Below are 23,243 nucleotides of genomic sequence, written 5' to 3'. Positions count from 1 at the left end.
GTGTGGTGTGAGTCTGAGCACTGAGTCCTGAGAGATCAATGTTTCATGGCTCCTGGTTTAGCCTCTGAATTAGTCAGGCACAAGATGGACTGTGGATACAATTTTCCCAGACAGTGGAAGTTTACTGACTGCATTCCTGTAGCTGTAGAGTGAAGATTCAGTTACTAAAGTGAGATAGGATGGAGAATTGGCTATCATTAGAAATTCAATAAAGTTCTTGTTAGCAGAGTGTTGCTGATTAGTTTCACATGAGCACTGCCACTTATTAGATGTTTGGGTTAAGGTTGGTACTACAGCTTCCATTGGCCAAGGTGGGGAAATCTTTAGGCAGGACCTCGCTTTTGTATGTCCAGGATTACTTCTTCAGGAAGGCTGATGATAGACAGATGCAGCGATCTCAGACTTGATGATATCCTTGTTTTGGCTACTCCTGCTTGGAACCGGGATCAATGCTACCTGTAGTGGGACATCGACCTAGTACAAATGTAATGTGGGACCCAAACCACCCGACTATTTTCCAGTTCTAAGTTCTTCGTGACCAATAAAAGGGATCCTACGTAGAGTACTTGAAGGACTGCTGTGTGAAAGAAGATGGTGTCTGTAGGAGAGCCAGTCTCCCACAGGTGGGGTTCATCTAAAGTCTGCACTTCTTTCTTTAAGAGGTGATGTTCTGCCTAGCACCTATAATGCTGCCTGCTTGCTGAGAGAGGGAAGGAGACTGCCTGGCTATACAGGAGGAGAGACTCCCTGCAGAAACAATGCACCACGTAACGTACATCTAGTAAAAGCTGATTGAGAGAGGGAGGGAGACAAGGAGTGACCTGTGGTGTGAAGGGTCTCCTATTCCCCAAGAGATTTTTGTTGGGAACTACACAAAGACATTCAAGAGTAAAGCAGCTACGCATTGTCCCTCTTCTAGCCACAGGCCCTTGAGACTGATTCTGCCGCAGACAATATCAGCTGAAGCTGAGGATCCCTTGTCACTACTGATGTGGAAGCCCTTATTGGCCCGGAGGTCACAAATGCTCAAGATGCACAATCTCTGACAATCTATCTTGAATGCTGCAACTTCTGTGACCGAGGGCCTGTCTGCATCTGGCATGAGAGGCTGCAACTGCGGAAGGTGAGTAACTTCCATGCTGAACCTGCATTGCGCCTTGTGCTCTGAGAGGTCACTGCCATGGCTCCCACATCAACAAAGCTGTGGTAGGAGTTGGAAGGTTGATTGGACCTGCCAGCACCACCAGAGCTGCAGTATTCGGGGAATAGGGCACGGGGGGCTGGGGTTGTACAACCTCACTCAGTAATGTAGCATTTATTTTTGCTGTGACATAAAGGTACTTTCTTGTAACTAAAATATAAGCACTTGGCTGCACAATGTAATAGTGTGTCTGTTGGTTAACTGTTGTGTTCTGAGCTCTTGGCCACCTTCTCATACTACCTCTTTGAGAAGCCTTTTACTCCCCACCCTCACTACCCTATGGGTCAAGTGTGGAAAGGGTGCACAGGGCCCAGTTTGCAGAACCATAGAAGGAGGGACTAGTGGCGAACAACCTCATCCCCTACAGTCATGGTCCTCTAGCCTCTGTCTGCCCTGTGGCTCTATGAACAGGGTCTGACAATGTCCCTTATATTTTTACTTGAACAAATTCATTCAGGAAACAAGTAATTTGTCTACACCAGATAACTTGTGAGTGAGACACAGAATATCTAATGAGCTACATGTGAAAAAAGCTTGCATTTGCATACACTGATTTTGATGAATCCCTCGCTTTTATTGTAATGAGAGTCAAATCAGTTAAACCATTGAAATTGGCAATCATTTTTTGTTGAAACCATATGTCACATTTGCATTAATAGGTGTGAGTTACATCAGATATAAATGATGGGAAAAATTCTGCTTTGGGGTGAAGGGATGATTGTGGTTATTGGCGTCAAAGTTGAAGAATGGAGCTTTTGACTTATAAAATGTAACAGGTGTAATCGCCTTGAGGTTTTTGCAATTTTCATGCATACGACTATCCTTATGACAAACGTTAGAATTAAACAAATATATTTGTCCTTGTTTATTTCATCTGATGGAGGGAGTCACCAAAACGTTGTAATGTTGAATGTTCTCAGTTCTTTAGTTAAAAGACAGTAAATTAGTGTCTCATTAAGCATCTGCACATCATTGCGGATCACTGAATAAGACGCTGTTATTCTCCAATGGACATGTGTGTGAAAGACAATTCTTGAATAAGTAATGAGCTTCGAGGCTGAAATGGGCGTACAGCTCGAGAGACAAGTTGAAATGTATCAGAGCTGCCATTCAACAATGCTCGACAGAAGGGAGCAGTAATTTGTATGCCTGGGACATGAAGTCGAGTGTGCAACCTGGAATTATACCTCAAGATATATGGGGTTCACAATTTAAAATTTAAACACAAATTCACATTAGTTGCGGTTCAGGTTTTTATTTGAATTCAGCCTCGTGGCTTTGGCATATCAAAAACAGAAGGTAAAATGCAACATTTTAGATGTGTACCTAATGTGAAAAAATAAAGAGACAAGGCGATGCACGCAGAAGAAAGTAAAACGTGCAGTGAAATAAAAAGCAACCATGGCGGGCGAGACAAAAAACTGGTTTCGCCATAAATAGTGAGTTGATAACGGCAATTAGTATGCCAGCAAATGTTAGGGCAATCGCTGACCGGAAGCATCAGTCTGTTTTCCTGTGCCAGGTAAAAAAGCATGTCCAGGAGCGAGTAACGAGATGTAGGCTCTGTTCGTTATTTGCTCTGTGTGGAGAAGGTGGTGAGATTAAGTTTGGTGTTCACTGCTTTGGGCTCTCACTCAGTTAAAGCACGATAGTCCTGTACACCTTATGCCTCTGAATAAATTGTCTTTGCTCTCCATCAGGGTAATCATGTTCCCGTGCCCAGATTGTCCTATAGTTGTAGCTCGCACAAGCTCTGCAGCGACCTAATATCATCATGTCAATCCTGGCTCACTCCCAAGTGCCCTTCTTATTGAAAAGACACCAGTTTGGGGTTTACATTGCCTGCCAAAGCCTACTCTGCACTGTCCTGTTTGTCCTCCGTTGCTCTTAGGTGCATGAATTTCGTCGATGAAAGCTTGAAGACGTCTGCATGCGTTTTGGGCAAGGCAATAGATATTAGGTCTAGCTTTCCGTTTACGCCGCCTTAGGGAGTCTACCTAAATATCTGACGATCCTCCACTCAGGACAACAGCAGACGTGGCATGGTCTAAATGTGTTGGTCACTGCAGAGGCAAGCAGTTGATGACCTCTTGTGTTCTTACCTGGAGCTCACTAGAGTGTTGCATGTTGAGTCTCACTAGGGAGAGCCACCTTCTTACCACTTTGCTTTTCATTGTGGTCAGGTAGTTCATCATCAGGATGCTCTTCTTAGCGATATTGACACAAAGCCACATTTCACCTCCAGATGCCCTGATAGAGTTGTGATAGTTTGTAATCCCAAAACCTCCTTTATGATATGCGTATAGGGATACTGCTTTTACCAAGAGCACAAATGGTTCCATTATGTGATATCATGGCACTGGATTTGTCTTTGCAGATGTTCTGCCCATGCTTTAGAATTCCATCACTATATTTCTGTGCAAATCTCAGTATTCTATTTGCTGCAGGTTGTGTTCTCTTTGTTGCTCTTCCGATGTGCCTAGTCCAGCCTACAAGAGAAAGAGACAACAGTAATCCCCAGGTATTGAAATGGGTTTACTTCTTAAGCACACACCCCTATGTAAAACATCTTGCTTGCAGCTTTTTTTCACTGAGGACCCCAGGACATAGATTTGGAATTTACTCTGGTAAATTTTGATTATCCCTAAGGACAACTAAAAGTTTCCATTTCGTTAATTACCAGCCGAAGGACATTTTCCCATCTTGTCAGACTCACCTAATTATCGCACTAAATGGTATTTGAAATTATGTATAATTTATTGTGGGATCTTCCTGTGTTTATTAGGTACTTCTCTCAGTACCCCTAGTCAATTATTGACATACAGACAGGGCAGCTAACAATTTCCTTGTTTTACTCTGGTGTCCCTCTGAAATATACTAGTCAGTGATTCTGTTTTAATGTAGGGAACCTTGGCTGATGACGAACACTGCAGCCTAGGGAACATATGGACTAGAGGTGCATTCATGCGGGTCTTCTCTATCTTTTCCCACAGTTGTTCTCCTTGAACCCAGTTGAATGCTTGGGAAAAGCCCAGGAAATCCACCTACAGTGGAACTTTATTCCTGATGCCACGTTTGTTGATCATAACCTGAAGGATTACTTTACAGTCCAGAATCCTGCATCCTACTTGTACTGAGGAGAGGGCGTTGTCCTCTTCATCTAGGTGTTGACTTCAAACAGGATGATTCTATGTACAATTTTACATCCAAACCTAAGTTACTTATAGGACAATTTGATCCCAGATTGATGGCATCTACCTTTTAGGTCTGGCATAACAGGGCATCTGTTTTGTAGCCCTATAGATACCAATTTCATAAAATATAGATAGAGTGGGATTCTACTCCACCCACAGGAATATTTTTCTTTCCTCTCATATTACTGGCTGTTTCTTGTATCGTTCCACCCTGTAGGATGTGCTCCTTTGGAATACATGAATGACTATTGTACACCTGCAAAGTATGCCAGTTCACCACATAGGGGTACTATTATGCTGTAGCTCCAGGAGATTGTAAGATTCATTTTGCTGTGCTACACTGCTATATATTTCGATAGTAGGGATTCACCAAAGTTGGTGTTCTCTGAAGAATTCATTTGGTGTGAAGTTTGCTGATGGCACTTTTCCCGTTCTCCAAAATACAGCAGCAGAGTGAGCAACCAAGCATGTTTATGTTTATGTGTTATGTACTTGTAAAGCACAAGGTTACCCTGAGGCTGCCCAACTCTGCTTTCACTTGGTATTTTGGCTAATCCACTTCTTGTCCAAGATAAATCAAAATATCATTAATCCAAATAAATTGAATCAAATCAAATTAAAAAAAATAAGCTTTATTCGACAGACGTTTGCCATAAAAGCATACATACAGAAAACAAGAACAATACATTAACCACAATCCAAGCATATAAGAAAAGCATTAAGACGCAAATAAAATGGATGGTATTGAGACAAAATAAAGCTGCAAAATACAGGGTTTTGTAATTAAAAACTGTGCAAAAAAATATTAAAAATAAAAATTAAATCTATATGTATACATATACATTATATGTTCAGAATATTATCATAAAAATGCAAGGAATAAAACAATAAAAATGATTAGGATCACCCAGCAGCATACATATGGCAATGGATATGGGATTTACTTCTCAGTCACTAGCAAACTGTATTATTTTTCTGTGTCTGAGGATAGCCCATAGGAATTTGGACATGATGTTACAGATGTGTATGGTTGGCAAAGTCTGTAGGCTGGTCGGCATTGTGTCAAGTTCATGGACCTCAGTAATGGCAGCCATAGTATCTTTCTTGGTGAGTTATACAATGAACAGAATAGAATCGTATGGAAAGAACTTTGCTTAGTAGCCATATCACATGGACATTTGGCCATAGGCCTCGACCAGTCGTTTATGGTTAGGAAACTCACTGAATAATGGAAAAGGTCTAGCCTAAACCTGGTCAAAACAAATCTTTGCTGTTCGTTGTTCACCTCGTTTAGATATAGTTGCATCCCAGGTGAGGTTAGGATCAGCTGTTTTTTCAGAACACTTGGCTTAAGCAGTTTCACGATTAGACTTAGTTCCTCTGAATGTGACAAGCAGTCTTTCTTCACGTTTTTTCTTGTGACAGCTCATTGTGTTTCTGGTTTATAATAGTAGTCTGGTTGTCCTAGATCACTCATAACATTTTTTATATAGCCCAAACATTTTACTTTTCCTACATTACAGGACAATCCCATATTTTCTCTTGGTTCAGCTTGGTATACTCAGAAGTCCATATCTTGTGCCATAGCAAGATCGGTTGGATTTTAACTAGGTTTCAAATTAGCTGCCCCCCTAATCCCGAGTGTCATATGTGTGATGGACTCCTCTGTTGGAGAGAAAGAAGATACTTCAGGAAGGTGTTCTCTATCAACTGTAGGGAGACATTGTTTACATGCCCCCAAAGGCCTGCCCCATACATGGCTGTTGACATACATTTGTCAATATACACTGTTAGTATCTCCCTAGGCGGTTTCTTACCAACCTTGCAAGCAAAATTGGGTAAGGCTGCAATAGTTTTCTGGAAGTGTGGTCCTCTGGTTCTAATTGCAAATTGCCATGTCCCTTTTACATCAAACATAATCCCCAGGTAGGAAAAGGACGTAAAGTAATCAATTCTGGTGTCTTTTATTATGAGACTAGGGGTTTTTGGTAACACTTTCCCTCACCTCATAGCAAATGTCTTGCTTTTGTTAACTAATAGCCCCAGTTCCTCCATATAGGACACAAAACATGTTAGTAACTGTTGCAGTGCGAGGGGGGTTCAGGCATTAGGGCCGCATCTTGAGCATATAAAAGGGCGGGGACGGGCCTGGAGCCTATTTGAGGCAGGTTGTTACAATTGGCAGATAATACGTTACCCAGACTATTAATGTATAGGGAGAAAAGAAAGGGTACCAGAACACAACCCTGCCTTACACCCCTCTCTATTCCAAATGGCTGGGTACATTTGCCTCTCTAGTCCGTATCGCACTCTGGTGCTGCATCCATGGTATGTTTCCCTGAGAAATTGTATGATCAGAAGGTCCACCCCATATTCCCCATGATAGCCCACAATTTGCTATGAATTACACAGTCAAAGGCAGCAGTTAAATCAACAAACGCTAGGTACAATCTCCCTTGCTTGATAGTGGAGTATTTCTCGATCAGCATACCTAGGTTTAGACTCTGTTCCACAGTGACTACTCCCTTCTGGAACCCATACTGTAGGTCTGATAAAACATTCTTGTCCTGGGCCCATTCCTGTAGTCTGTTCAAGATAACGTGGCCTGAAACTTTTAGCATCAAATATAGGAGAGAGATGGGACGGCAGCAAGTTGGACTGTGTCTACCTCCCTTTTTGAAGATTGGAACAATTATTGATTCCCTCCAGGATTTCAGTAGGCCAACTTGACAAAACGCATTCAGGACTTGAGTAAGCAGTGGCCCCCAGAGGGTCGTGTTGGCTTTAAACAGATCTACAGGGATGAAGTTGGGGCCCGGCACCTTGCCGGCTTTGCTAGCATTCAGGGCAGCAATGATCTCATCCAAAGTGAATGCCAGCTTGATAGGGAAGGTAACGGGGGCAAATAAATCGCTCTCGGACACAGCATCTACTATCAGCCCTGACCTTTTAATAGGATTGGAATAAATATTGGAAAAGTGACTAATCCAGTCTCCCTGACTAATGGCTATTTCAAGGCGTGGGCCAGTAACAGTTTGTCCCATAAATATTCTTTTAGTACTATTTTCCTCTGCGTTAAAACACGCTTGTAGTTTTTCCTAGCCGCCCTGACTTTGTTTACACAGCGTGATCATTTTGGAGTGCTAGTTTCAGCATTTTATGGGCCTTGGTACAATGTTCATCAAACCACCCTCTCGTCCTCCTTGTTGCTGCTGTCCCTACCTGTAATTATTAGTCCCTTCTTCACATCCCGAGCAATTTTTGGGCAACTCTCAATGATATCCTTGGAGTCAGAGCCCAGGTCTAGACAACTTTCAAAAGCCTGCTTACAACCACAGAAAAACTTTTTTAGAAACTCTTAGGCATCAATCTTTGACCACCGTAAGGTGTACCTGTTGAGCATGTTAATGTCCATGGCTCCCACCGTACAAAAGTTAGGAAGTGGTGCTTGGTATAAAAAATCTCTTGATGCCATATCCAGGTCTATGCTCAGGAGGTAATGGTCACTGCATGCAATTGTGTGGGTAATGACATTTCTAGCCCTTGCAGCATGTATGTGACAAATATGTAATCTATCACTGAGTTTTTCCCTTGCCCAATGAACGTAGGTGTAAACGGGATTGGCGGGCACCAAATTTTGTTACGGAATGCAAGGGCAATATTGAATATAAGATCACTCAAGTGTTCCCCACAGCTAAATTGTGTAAAGTGTGAGTGCCCAGCGTTCCCCCTTTTGCTTAAACCGCAGACCTTTTCTGAAACCCTATTGCAAACTTCGGTATTGAAATTTCCCCTCCACCCCATAGAAATACCAAATCCTGAAATTTTTTATTACTGAGAGCTTCGATATCCCTTTTTAGTTGAGTCAAGGCGGTTTTTAACTCAGCTTTCAGGGTGTTATTAAAGAAGTTAATTAAGGCCAGCACCCATTTTGCTGATGTTTTAACACCAACGATGTGGTGGTAGGGTTGCAAAGCCAGCATAGTTATACTAGCTGCTCTCAGGGTATTTGAAACGTAAGTACATATCCCCCCGTTTGCTCTCCCCGAGTTGGATGATTCCGCCGGGGTATGCTTGGTTCTGAAACCGTTTAGGTGGATTGGGTTTACTGCCCATGTTTCTTGTACACAGATTACAGTAATAGCTATTAACAAAATCACACCAATATGCTATTACAACCTTAGACAGTAGACCTGCCACGATCCAGAATGCTATCCTTATATTCCCCTCAGGAGCGGTACATTCACAGTTGACCAAGTGGTCCTGAATCAATAGATTGGGTCTGTCCAGGATGAGGGGAAAGATGTTTTTAGAGTCAGCAGTAGTAGAAGCAGTTGAGCCAGGAGTAGTTATGTCACATGGGAGGGATAGTAGATCAGCAGGGATGTCGGGTGGTGCACTAAGTCAGTCATTCCTATCTAGATTAGAAGAAATGCCTGGTGAAAGGTGGGTGAACCAGGTTCTGTCATGCGGGGGAGATTGGGATACTTAAACTGAATGTGTGAGTACCCTGGGGCACTTGTCCTTGCATCTAAGGTAACCAGATTATCAACCAAGCTCCTGTCCCTAAGTGGCAGCTCAATTGTATCAAGACAGGTAACAGGATCTGGCCTTCTAACTGCATCAATTATGTCCTCGCGTATTATGAAGTAACAGCCCCTCACATGATGGATCCAGTGGATCGCCTTGTTTTTCACAGAGTCTCCCCTTTCCCTGTGGACTGGTAGGTGTAGTTTGGGGACATTAACCATTAGGACAGTGTTGTTAGAATTAGCCCAATTGGCAGCAGGCTGTCCAATGTAATTTGGAACTTTATCTTTCATTAATCTAGGCAATTGATGGTGAAGACTTGGTTTGTCACTCCTATTTAGGTATTTGTATGTAGGGCCTGGCAGGAGTTCATGGACCCCCCACCTGATGTCAGATGACCAGTGCCGGGCACCAGGTTGACAGCAACGGGGGGAGGGGTGCAGTTGCAAATCTTGTTACCGGTGTTCGAAGGCAATTTGGTCGGAAATGTTGAGGACCCTGGGTAATTCGCCATGGTGCTACCGTTGTGATCCCTGCTGGGTGTCATGTCTGCGGGTGTTAGCTGTTTGACTATTATAATTAAGGATTTAACCATAGATTTGAGCTCAGATACCTCATCTTGTAGGTCTTTTATACATGAGATGTACTGAGCATTAGGCAGGTCTGGGCTTGTGTCTGTTGCTCCTGTGTCGACTGTCCCACCCATTAATACACTTAGGTCAGGATCGTCATGTGATATATCAATTAAGGGACTGAAGCGATTGGTGCAATGAAGGGCCTCAGCTCCAATAGGTGGAGGCGCACTCGCTGGTGACAATGGTGAATGAGTATTAGCATGTCTCTCTTTGCTCTGCTCTATAGGAGTTAAAACTGGTGCCCCACATTTTTTTTAACATCTCTGGGATTGTCCTGTGGGCCTCTCTTGGTCTTTCAGGGGAACCTTCACTCTGAATATATTTGGGGGCTCTATCTAAAGAGGAGGTCAGAATGTCCTCACAGTCAACTAGGAGGTCGTCTTCCTATCTATTACACAGTTACTTGCTGCATGCTTCTGCTGTTTGTGTTTTTTACTGTGTGCCACCCCAGCCCCATCCTCTTTCACTTTCCTTTTACCCATCAGAGTTCCTTACAACAGAGGGTGGTCCCTTGGGGATAGTATAAAACAATATAGCCACACCCAGGGGCAGATTTATAATTTTTGCCATAAACCTGCGTTAGCGCAGGATTGCGGCAAAAAGTATAGCACTGGCTAGCGCCATTCCTAGACACCGTCCAGGTGCCATATTTAAGGAATGGTGCTAGCCGGCGCTAAGGCCCTGTTAGCTTCTTTGGAAAGGATGCTAACAGGGCCTGAGAGGCGTAGGAGGAACCAGGGCTTGGGTGCCAACTAATGGTGCTACACTGTTTAGAGGCAAAAAAATTGCCACTAGGCAGTGTAGCGTCATTTTATGGTGCACAAGCCCCATGGACATAGCTCCTGTCTTAGTAAAGACAGGAGCTATGCCCACCACCCCAATGGCCATGCCTTGCAAGGTAGTTTTCTGCAGGCAAAAAATGATGTTAACTCCAATATGTTGGCGCTAGACATGTCTAGCGCCAAAATATAAAAATGGAGTTAAGTTTGTGCCGGATTTGCGTTAAAAAAATGATGCAAATCCGGCGCAAACAGAGTATAAATATGTCCCCCAGTGCGTATAAAAATCCAAAGCACGTACAAAGTCTGCATCAAGATAGATGTTAGGGGGGTGGCCCAGCCGAGCCTCCTTTGGGCTCTGACGGGAGTGGACGGGCCCACCATTGGCCCGGGCGAGTACCGGGGATGTCCCACGCTGAGGTGTGCCCCCATGCGCTTCATAGCGCTCGTTGGTCTGGTGAAGTGGGTCCAGGTGCAGAGGAAAATGGCCGCCTCCTGGGGCCACAAAGTAGTCTGGGATATGTAGTTCCTCTTGGAAATCTCTAGCACATCACTTTTCACTTAATGTGGCTGCAATACAATCAAATTTCATACCAGTTCACAACTTTTATATCAATTAAAAAAACATTCAGTATGTGGGGTGTTGTTGGAACCCACGGAGGACTGCAGTGAGCCCAGCCCTCTTCACAGGCTCACCACAACTAATAAAATGTATTTTACAACTGCTGGGAGTAGATGGGACATAATGTGAGTAACCTTTCCAAGAGAGAAGTACATTTAACCTTTTATACAGTATGATATCAGCTCGCTCATCTCACAAACTCAGCATGGTGAATTAAGAACTAAACTGTTGACTGCTCACCGCTGCATTCAACATGACTGGAAGTTATCTTTTCCTCTCCTAAGTGGCACAGATTAACATCGCAAAAATCAAAGTAAACTGGAGTAGCTTGCAGCACATCTGCCAAGAGCTTCACCTAACTTGCAACACCTGATAGGCAAATTTATTTGTGCCCGATGGAGTAGAACGGCATCTCTTTGACCATGCTGCTCTCTCCATAATACCTCACTAGTCCCTCCTGGAGATCTCATCACTACATGCTACATGTTCCTAACTTCCAGATACGTATTGGAACCTCATAGCCAGCATAATCTATACAACCTACCAAATATCTGGATCTCTGCAGCCGTTTCCTAATGTGCTTCTAACATATGTTGTGAGAGATATTTGCAAACCTAATCATCCGAGTTTTACTCTGGTGGTGTATGAGAGGTTTGGTATGTACAACATGTCAGTGTAAAAAAGGATGAAGCTTATTCTCATTAAGGGAAGTACACAAACATGTGCAGAAGAAGTCTTAAATTCCACTCTTCCCGCAGCAGGCCCCACCTGAAAGCCTAGAGATGTCTGTGATGGCCACTGAAGAATAAATCGGACTCCTGCCCTTTCCCTAACAAAAGTAAGTTTAAACCTGGGAGTATTATATGCTAGTAACAGTAAAAATTAAAAAGAAAACTGTGTGTTATGTGTAGCAGTAACTGAATTATCTATATTATCTGAACATTAATAGAAAATTATAGGAAGGTGTTAGTGTTCTTTTGACTCAAGTGCTTATAAGAAAGTTTTTCACAGAAGAAATGGATCTGGTACGAAATAAGTAAACATGACAGTATTCAGTAGTTTGAATTTGTCTTTCATTATAGTTGTGAGTGAAGGAGTAGTACACATTATTAAATATATGTATATATATATATATATATATATATATATATATATATATATAGATATATATAGATATATATATAAAAACGATACCTTAAGGTTCATTAAGGCAACCAGCACTCCGCGAATGTAAGAACTAAGGTTTATTTCAACAGAACAGGAGCGCGTTTTGGCGTTGCCGCCTTCATCAACCTGCGGGCCTCCATTTTGGCCCCTTTATATACCATATGTGTTTGGCTACAATCAGTTCACTTAAAGCAACACGATAAATTTAAAATATAGTATGTGAAAAAACGGCAAATGAATAAATTACAAAAAAACACTGCATAAATGCAAATTAATAAGTAAACAATGTCTATGTGATATGTTTGTCCGCTCTTGAAACTCAGTAGAAAAAATGAGTAAATCTATTGAAATTTTTAAAAAATATGTGTCCATACACATTCAATGGTTCACACTGAGTCATCTGCTTGATCTGTTTGACAACAGTTAGAACTGATAACTAGTCTATGATAAACAAAAAATAATAGAATTTATCAAATGTCTAATCTGTGGAGATTGTGCTATTCTGATGGAAACTTTATGGGAGGAAAAACTTATTGCTAAAGTGTGTTAGATATTACTACAATAATTCTGTGCTATGTTGTCACATTATAGTAGACAACTATTGAATCGTTTGTAAAAAACAAGTTAACTCAAATGTATGTATAGCTCCTCGCTTGAATTTAACCCCACTGGTTCTCTTGAATCAAATGCCACTATATATCTGGACTCTAGTTTTCTCAGATTTTTCTCCCTGTCATCTCCACAAATATCTTATCTTATCCCATCAATTACACTGTATTTTACTTCTTCTACTCGTCCACCATGGAACTCGTGCATATGTCGAGCAACCGGGTAGGACTCATCTTTGTTGACAATTGCCCTAAGATGTTGTAATATCCTTTTGTGTACTTGTAGTTTGGTACTTCCTACATATAACTTGGGACAACTGCATTTCAAAATGTAGATAACGTATTCACTTCATGTATAGAATCCATCTTGTAATTTAAACCAACTGGTTTTAGAAGTTTGCCTTGTCTCACATCACTTTTCACCAATATGTCTCTCATAGATGTCCCTTTCCTGTATGTTATTACTGGCCTGTTCTTTAATTCCGTACCTATAACAGGATAACTTTTAAGCATATGCCAGTGTTTCTGTAATAACTTCCTTACAGATTCATGGGCAGTATTAAAGGTAGTTATGAATCTCACATCTCCAGTGTCTTTTTGTTTGTCATTTTTCTTTGTGCCCAAAAAATGACCCTTCTTGTCTGTTGTAAATAACAGTTGGTCTCTAGTGCGGGATTTGACTCTTGCGGCACTCTTCTCTAAAATCTCACTGGAATATCCCCTCTGTCTTAATCTCTCTATGTACAAAATGTAAGGCGTGCAAAAATGGGGAAAACATCAAAACCATTAAGCAAGCACATAGAACAATACACACCATTAAAGGCAGATATGACTGCAAAAGTGAATACGTTATCTACATTTTGAAATGCAGTTGTCCCAAGTTATATGTAGGAAGTACCAAACTACAGGTACACAAAAGGATATTACAACATCTTAGGGCAATTGTCAACAAAGATGAGTCCTACCCGGTTGCTCGACATATGCACGAGTTCCATGGTGGACGAGTAGAAGAAGTAAAATACAGTGTAATTGATGGGATAAGAAAAGATATTCGTGGAGGTGACAGGGAGAAAAATCTGAGAAAACTAGAGTCCAGATATATAGTGGCATTAGATTCAAGAGAACCAGTGGGGTTAAATTCAAGCGAGGAGCTATACATACATTTGAGTTAACATGTTTTTTACAAACGATTCAATAGTTGTCTACTATAATGTGACAACATAGCACAGAATTATTGTAGTAATATCTAACACACTTTAGCAATAAGTTTTTCCTCCCATAAAGTTTCCATCAGAATAGCACAATCTCCACAGATTAGACATTTGATAAATTCTATTATTTTTTGTTTTTCATAGACTAGTTATCAGTTCTAACTGTTGTCAAACAGATCAAGCAGATGACTCAGTGTGAACCATTGAATGTGTATGGACACATATTTTTTAAAAATTTCAATAGATTTACTCAGTTTTTCTACTGAGTTTCAAGAGGGGACAAACATATCACATAGACATTGTTTACTTATTCATTTGCATTTATGCAGTGTTTTTTTGTAATTTATTCATTTGCCATTTTTTCACATACTATATTTTAAATTTATCGTGTTGCTTTAAGTGAACTGATTGTAGCCAAACACATATGGTATATAAAGGGGGCCAAAATGGCGGCCCTCAGGTTGATAAAGGCGGCAACGCCGAAACGTGCTCCTGTTCTGTTGAAATAAACCTTAGTTCTTACGTTCGCGGAGTGCTGGTTGCCTTAATGAACCTTAAGGTATTGTTTTTCATGTCAGACGTGGTGGCGTGCGTCAAATCCTAGCACCATTGGCGTTCAGGTGCGGCAAGGGAAATGCCGAACCAAGTGTTGGTTGATATATATATATATATATATATATATATATGGTTGGAAGAAAAAACAGTAACCGAGAGTAGTGTGACTGAGACATGTTCTCTATACAGTTGTTTTTACAGGTAAATGTGTCCATTTGTGCTTCTGAGCTAAGAAAGTCTCCAGTTTGTTTGGCTCTTGGAATGCCCTTGACATTTACCATAAATCTTGATGGGCTCTCAAAGGAGTGCGTGGCCTTTCAGTGTTGTAGTTTCTTGTGGAGTGCTAGAAACTCTTGTAGTGCACGACTGTCACTTTGTCGTGTTCCTGGATATTTCTGATCTTGGACCTGTTCCATAAGACGTGCTTTGCTTTCCTCGTACGTGCTGGGATTTGCTCGGCATCTTGATATTTTGGGACCCTCTGAAGATCGTGATTCTTAATAGGGTTTTTTTTGTATTTTTACGTTTTTCAGTCTGAAAACTATCGTCTGGTCCAATTCTGAAATCTCCTGTGAAGTTCATTCCTGGCGTCCTTCGTGACAGTTATCCCTTCAGCCAAGACGAGGCTATTCCCTTTCCCATTTACTTTTCCTACTTGCCATTAAAGCCTCCTCTCTGTGCAATAAGCAATCTTGAGGGAGTACCGTGTCCAGGAAACCCTGTGTCCAACCTCTCAATTGTGAGTCTGGCAGGCTCAGTTTCCCACCAGCAGCGCCCCCCGCTGCTCGCTCTTATTCTAAGGGCTCACGGAGCAGGGACTGCCAGCGTAATGGTGGAAGCTGCAGGCGTTTCGGGGCCATTCGTTTTTTTATTTTTTAGAAACAAACTCTCGTTTTCGAAGCTTGATTCTAAAAACTAAAAAGTTTTGTGCACGGCTGTCAGAAACTTTCTAGACTTGCAACAAACTTTTCGCTCCTTTACAGGCTGCTATGAAAGCAAGATCACTGTGGAGCTGGTGATGATCTCTAGATATGGCGGGTAGGGCTCGGCCAAGGTGGCAAGGTCATTTAAGAGTGAGCTGGGGTGGCAAAGGTATGACCTCCATTATCCTGACTGACTGTGACCCAACTGCCGTACCTTAAATCAAGGCAGTAGATACTTTCAAAACATCAGCAGTAGTCTTTGCACACTGCATAATGTTATCTCTAAGCTTTTTGATTGCCATGCCATGGTTGCACTTGGTTTCCTGCAACATTATGTGGGCTTTGTGTATGAATGCTGCAATGCTGCTTGGTCATTGAGTGTACCCCGGAAGGAGAAGCAGGCTCACTTTTAATTTTAAGATTCGCGATTTTCTTCTGCACCGAAATGTTGGTCCGGGGCAGCACATTTTCAGTTTTTTTCTTCAGAACAGACAATCAAACCCGTTGCTTTTTAGCAATCATATTTCCAAATTTGTGCGGTTAAAACTTTTCTTTTATAATTTACAAATATATATATATTCTCATGGTAATCTTCAAGCCCTAACTGGAGGTAAAGCGAGTTGTCAGCATGGACTAACTTGGAAACATCGGGGGCTCCTCTATTTTCTAGGACTTTCTTCAGCTCTCGAGTCAGGCGGAATAAAATAAAACTACACATATCCCGACATTTGTTGCTATTATAGTCGTATAAAGAGTAACCGCGGTTTTAGTTCGATTAAGTGTTCATCCGGATAAATGGCGTAAGACATATCTCACATATTATTTTACAATTTACCACTGAATGTCGATGATTTTTAGTACTCCTCCTACCCAAGTTGTCTCTGCCTTCCCTGATGTATGCACCCTTTCCCTTTTATAATTCCAGGGTTGCTCTGTCGCCTTTTGCTTTCCCTGAATCCGTGGCTACTCTTGGCTGCAAGGGCGGAGTCTGCCGCTGGGTGGCATGTTGCACCTGATCAGAGATCTGAAATAAACAAACAAGCATTTCGGTAATGCACACGTCGTTACATTTATGAGTGTGTTTTTACAGTGTGGTTGCTGGAGTTTTTTTGTTTTTATTGCAGCATTCCTTGAGCACAGCACCATCGTGACTGAACACGTTCAGCTATGTGGAACACAGATTCACAAAATTAAAATTTCTAAAGAAGTTCTGCGGGTCAGATTGCTAACACACATGTCAACATGGAAACCATATAAAGAGGCAAAGTAAACAGAAAAGGCTTTTCAGAAAACTGCTATCCCACAGCAAACCTGCCAGTCATCACCAAGGTGATAGCAAAGTAAGCAGTAACACAGCTGCGAGCCCACCTGAAAGGATGGATACCTAAGGACCAAAGCTTTAATTGGGCCGGGTCCTTCTGGGTCTCAGACCCGGTAGTAATCAAAAGCAGACAGTAAAACTGGTCGCTATTGACCTCTATATTCATGTCCTTAAATTAAATGGCAACCCGCACTGATCGATTTTCTGAACAACGAATGTAAAAAAATGTTGTAAATGCTTGTCAGCGAATAAGGGAGAGTTTATGTTTCAGAGGTTTTACTTAATCTTGTGTTCCCTCAGTGTTAACTATTTCCAAGATATTGTGTTTCTGTATTTTCTTTCGTGCAGCATATTAGTCGTTTACTCAAGTTGCAATTATGATTCAGTGCAAATCTGTGTGGAGACCACACATTGTTTTCAAAATATTAGCAAGAAGAAAATGCATTGCTTACAGGTGAGTAAGTACGATGTGTGTTTGGGAGGTGGTGAAGGAGATGCTACGAAGTGCATTCAGGAGACAGTGAAAAGAGGGTCCTGAAGAGGAAGGAGATGAGGTATAAAATATGAAGCTACAGAAAGAGTTGCAGGAATGGCTTTAAAGTTATAGGTAAGTTTATTGAAGGCAAAGTTAAGTACAACCAAAAGCGTAGGCGGTCAGTATCCAACTGCCGTCCTTAGAACTTTCATAGCACCCCACCACTTATACTCTAAGAATGACACTGCTGCCATGGCAGTACCATTCCAAGTTCTGTTGACAGAACCTAACACATCTCCTTCCCCACAACAACCCACATTACCCAAAAGAATATATACCCAAAAAACATAACCCAACATGAAAAATAATATACTAATATACATTAATCTACGAAAAGAGTCCTCTTTTTTCCAATACAAAAGAATTTACAAACAGCTACATTTAACACAACACATGCTATACATCCAGACAAATGTTTGGCATAGTCCTTATGTACAAACACAGTCCTTATGCCAACCCGGAGGTCTTCATTCTCCTTCTGATCTTAAACATCTGTCTGCACCACTCATTGACCCCACTCTGTGATGTTCTCCACCAGACAAAGGTAAATGGTTTTGTTTGGTCAATCTTTCCTTATTCCACCACTTTCTTTCTTCCAGCTGAACCACTCTATCTTTGACAGAAATAATGTGCTTAGGCAGCGAAAATTTAGAGTGACCTTTAGATACTATTCCAGGCAACTTCACCTTGACCCATTCACCTACTTTCAAACTGGCTTGATGTCTTCTTTTAATCTTTTCTTCACGAAGATACTTCATATGCGCCTTTTCACAAATTAGTTTCATATGATCTAGTTTTTCCTCTGATGCACTTAAAACATCCATCCAAGGTCTAACAAATTTAGTGGTAGCCACTCTACCGCTCAATAAATCAAAAGACAACACCATGGTGTTGGTATTAGGGGTGCTACGTAAAGCCCACAACAACAACTTGAGTTCTTTCTTCCAAGCTAAACCATTTGCCACTGACAACTGAATGTTGCCCTTTATTTGCCTGTTGCACCGCTCCACCAAACCATTGCTGCAGGGATGGTATAAAGAAGTGGTGATATGCTTCACCCCCCAACGTGACAGAAAGTCTTGAAGCTCCTTTGATACAAATTGCACTCCATTGTCTGTGACTATTTCATTAGAAGCTCCCTCTCTCAAAAATATATTTTGCAAAAAGTAATTTACTTATTCAGTGTTGGCCACCCTTACAAACTGAACCTCTAGCAACCTAGTCTTGTAATCTACTAGTTCAATACCATATCTACTTCTCTCCTCCAACACATACATTGGACATAGACTGTATAATCCCAATTTGGACCATGGCTTTTCCGTAATAGGTATGGCTTCAGTTGGACTAGGGAAAGTAATCTGAGTTTTATCACTGACAGCACATGCCATGCAGTCTGTCACATAGGGCCCCATTACAACCCTGGCACTCCAATGACCGTCCGACCACCACATTACGACCGCGGCGGGAGCGCCGCATTCAGACTGCCAGCACCGCCACTTTTCATCGCCATGACGGTGTGGCAGTGCTGGTGGTCCTAATCCGACATGGAAGCGCTGCAAGCAGCGCTGCCCTGGGGATTACAACTCCCTTCTCTGCCAGCGGTTTCATGGTGGTAGCACCACCATGAAATGGCTGGTGGAGACGGGGTGTAGGGGGGCCACAGGAGCCCCCCTACACTGCCCATGCACTTGGTATGGGCAGTGGAGGGCCCCCCGGCCAGCCCTGTCGCAATGTCACTGTCTTCTGTACAGACAGTGAACATTGCAATGGGTGCTGGTGCACCCTACGCACTACAGCATTGCCGCTGGCTCTGTTCCAAGCCGGAGACAATGCTGTTGGCTGTTTCCTGCTGGGCCAGCGGGCAGAAATTCTGTTTCCACCCACTGACCCAGCGGGAAACTCGTATTGGGGCTGGCAGGGAGGCGGCCATACTGGTAGCAACCTACCTGTCGGGACTTCGGTGGACGGGCTTTTCCGTCTGCCGCAGTTGTAATGACCCCCATAGTGTTCCACACAACGATCCTGGGCCGGCTACCAAAATTCTTCCATGATCCTTCTTTGAATCGCTTTCATACCGACATGTCCTTCATGTGCTAACGTCAACACTAATAGGCACCACTAATAGATGCATTCTTTTAATAACTCCATTGTTCATACTTAACTCAGGGAAAATATGTTTAAATGCCACCACATCTTCTGGCAAATCTTTGTCATACCATTCTTTGGTTAACATGCCAGTGACTTGCTGAATGGTTTTATCCTCTTGCACAGCTAACTTCAACTCTTCTGATACACATTACTTTCTTAGCATCACAACACTTACACTCTAAGTATGGCACTGCTACAATGGCAGTACCAGTCCAGGTTCGGTTAACAGAACTGAACAGTATACTAGATGTGGAGAGAAAATAGGTGCAATTCTAACAGAGTGTAAATAACAGGAGTGATTGAGTCACTCTGAAGACCTCTTCCAGGCTACTTCTTCCACAGACAGTAGTATTTCATTTACAGTCTCACAAAAAATGTCAATATTATTTACAACAAAATCATTTTTATTGCTTATTTATGTTAAACAGCTAATAATCATTGACACAGCCAATAAGTCCTGGCTGGCTGGTTTTTGGTGTATGTTAGTTGCGTTATGTATCTAAATGCAATAAAAGGAAGCTCAGAGAATAACCAAAATAGCAATTGAGTGGCACACTAGGGGAATCACAGAAATGTAGCTTATGCATTTAAGCCACACCCTTTATTACATAGACCGCACCACTTTTAGAGACCTACCACGTTTTCCACTTCTGCCCTTCTAAAGATTTTATCCATTATGGCATCTGACCAGCCCACTTATGTGACGACACCCAAGCTACAGCAGGCAATGGGTGTTTACTGTCAACCATAAATCACTGTCTGTCAGCAGCATTTGACATGTTCACTCACACCCACACTCTTAAAGTACTTCAGTTTGTCCTCACCATTTAAAAGCATCTAGGGCCAGATGTATGAAAGCCTTTTACTGGCCTTTTACCGGTCGCAAACAGTCCATTGTTTGCGACCACTAAAAGTCTTTTCCCCATGTAACAATCCTGTTTTGCAAGTCTGTAACCTGTTACTGACTAGCAGAATAGGTTTGCAAATCGCTTTCAGGAAGGGGCGTGCCAGGGGCGTCCCTTCCTCATAGCGACTCGAAGGGGGATGTAAGAATGTTTTGGAACCGGAAATGCGGTCTCAAAACATCTGCAATTACCACTTCAAGTTGGTGGTAAGCCATTTGTAAAGGGGAAGGGGTCCCCAAAAGACCCCTTCCCCTTTGTGAATGGAGGTGCAAACATTTTTTTAAGAGCAGGCAGTGGTCCCACGGATCACTGCCTACTCATAAAAAATAAAAAGATTACTTTTCGGTTTCCCTTTTGTAATACACCCTGTCTTCCTTTAAGGAAAACGGGCTACATTACAAATAAAAGATTCATTTATTGAAAAGCAATCACAGACATGGTGGTCTGCTGACCCCAGCAGGCCTCCATCCCTGTGATTGTAGCCATTCCCAAACGGGCCACAAATTGTGACCTGCCTCATGAATATTAATGAGGCAGGTCTCCTGCGGCCCATTTGGAAATTGCAACCAGTGTTAAACACACTGTTATACATCCCAGTTTACGATTTCCAAACAGCGAATTGCTAAGATTTGCTATTAGGAAATCGTAAAGTGGATACTTCATACATCTGGCCCCTTGTCTCATGTAGATTTGCCACATTTCCCAGAGAAAAATGACAGCCATTTGTCTCGTTTTAGGATTCTACAGGTGGTCGAGCACATTACTTAAGTAGAACTTAATAGAAAGTTGTCTGTAGTCATTTTTACATGGCCTTTCTGTCTTTGTGTAATTTAATTATTAGTCGGGATTATTAAGGCACCTGTAGAAAACATTTTTTCAAAGTGCTTTCCTCTTGAATTTACTGTTTATGTATTGATAAAGAGAAAAAAAGACCCGCTTTAAGTGATTTTCCCAATTATTGTACCACAGGGACATTAAAATGCTGGTCATGCTGGTAAAAAATATGGCCAGGTGGTAATCCTCGTCTCATGAAACATCTGCCCTATCCTACTTCACTGCATAGCCCTGTGGAGGTACTCAGTATTGCTCCTATGCTCGTATCTAGTTAAGCCGCATCTGTTGCATCCATGTACTGTGGAGTTGCACATCTTGACAGATTGTACTGTGATGTAATTTTATTTACATAGCTCTTACTATCCCATAAAGAGGCATTGAAGCACATTGCAGTGATCGGCACACCACTGTGAACCCAAGGTGACGCTCACATTTATCTTAAAATTTCATACATTAATCAGTCAGCACACACCATGACCAACCAGTTCCAGTTCATAGAATCTGCCTCAGAAATTTCCAGTATTGAATTGAAGTGTCCTGATGAGGACAGGCATTATGCTGACCAGACCTGCCCTAGAGCCCCTATTAAGCTCTCCTCCAAGGCCTAGCTGACCTTAATCTTGTTCACACAGGGAGAGATCAACACCCAGGAGAAAAAGATACACCCACTCTCCGAACGTGCACCGTTCCTACAACCGCACAGATTTGTTTAGTCACCTTCAGAGCCCTATTGCTGCAAATAATTAATTCCAAAATCGAGCCAAACATTCTGTCGGACCATGCCTCAGGATGGATGCATTTAGACATTTTAGAACCATATCGACAAACTCATGCTCCATGGCACTTGTGCGATGTGGCGCACAGGGATAAAGTGGTGAGGGAGTGCCTGAACCACTGTTTCTAGAAGAATGACACTGGGGAGGTGGCCAATCGTGTCCCCTACTGCCCTGGGAAGCCATAATGCGATAATGCGAGGGGAATTCATCTCCCAGGGGGCCACATATGGAAAATTGAATAGGAAAAAGCAGTATAAGCTAGAAGTAGAGATCCACAAAGCACCTCACTTCGCATACAATGGGTCCTCCGAAAACCAAGGGGCAAATTGGAGCAGTTATTAATGAAGGAAGCTGCCAAAAAATACTATGTCATCGGCAGTGCTATTATGAGGTTTGCACACAAAATCACATACATAAAATCAAAGCAATCCCCGTACTTCCACATCTGCTATCCTGACATGCTTTACTGCCTATTACAGCAACCTCTTCACTGAGGAAGCATTGTCCCCTGATGCTAAAGATGACTCCCTTTGCAATTATCATCTGACTACTCATAGGGAGAACATCCTCCTTATGGAGGAAGACATTTCTAAGGAAGACGTCCAAGTGGATGTAACTATCCTACCTGGCAGGAAAACACCGGGGTCAGATGGATTCCCGGAATCCTTCTATAAAGCCTTTGTCAATTCATTAGCTGAGCCCTCACTAGAGTTCCTAAAACATACTAAACCAAGGCATTGTCACATACAATGCCTGAATCACAAATTACGCTCTTATTCAAACCAGGAAAGGACCTTGCAGAATGTCAATAATACTGACCAATCGATCTGCTCAGTACTAATGTAAAAATCTTTGCTTCAATCCTGGTCTCATGCCTGCACACAATATGGGCCACCCTCATAGCCCCTCAACAGTCAGAGTTTGATAAGGATCATTACACGAGGGATAATACTAGTCTGGCATTTACCCTTTTGGAAGTAGCAGAGGGGACACACACACCGTTGAGCCTTGTTTTGCTGGACATGAAGAAGGTATTTGACAGAGTAAACTGGACTTACGCCTCTAAGGTAGTAGGCAGGACCCCACTGGGCCGTAGGATGCAGCTAATAACACTAGAAAACTGCCAAAATCCGTAGACACGTCTCACTTAAAATGGGACCTTTAATCAAACAATTGCCACGAAACCTGGACCTAAAGGCACTTCCATTGGACAAACAGGCGCATAAACTGGTGATATTAGCGACAATATCCTCTGTTGTTTAACTGAACCAGAAACTTTCCTCCTGGCACTGAAGAAGG

At 42.2% G+C, this 23,243-nt stretch overlaps 1 long non-coding RNA gene across 1 annotated transcript in view; it reads right to left on the bottom strand.

The window, feature by feature from the left end:
- Window positions 1–2,440: 2,440 nt before the first annotated feature.
- The window catches only part of LOC138300197 (uncharacterized), a 134,495-nt gene continuing 113,692 nt past the window's right edge, over window positions 2,441–23,243 (bottom strand). The window contains exon 3 of the long non-coding RNA XR_011204887.1: window positions 2,441–3,690. This is a non-coding gene — a long non-coding RNA (uncharacterized lncRNA). The remainder of the gene's footprint in view (window positions 3,691–23,243) is intronic.

The sequence above is a fragment of the Pleurodeles waltl genome, chromosome 6 (assembly GCF_031143425.1).
Source record: "Pleurodeles waltl isolate 20211129_DDA chromosome 6, aPleWal1.hap1.20221129, whole genome shotgun sequence".
Taxonomy (NCBI): domain Eukaryota; kingdom Metazoa; phylum Chordata; class Amphibia; order Caudata; family Salamandridae; genus Pleurodeles; species Pleurodeles waltl.
Note: the sequence above shows the minus strand (reverse complement) of the source record. Positions and strands in the feature narration are given on the sequence as shown.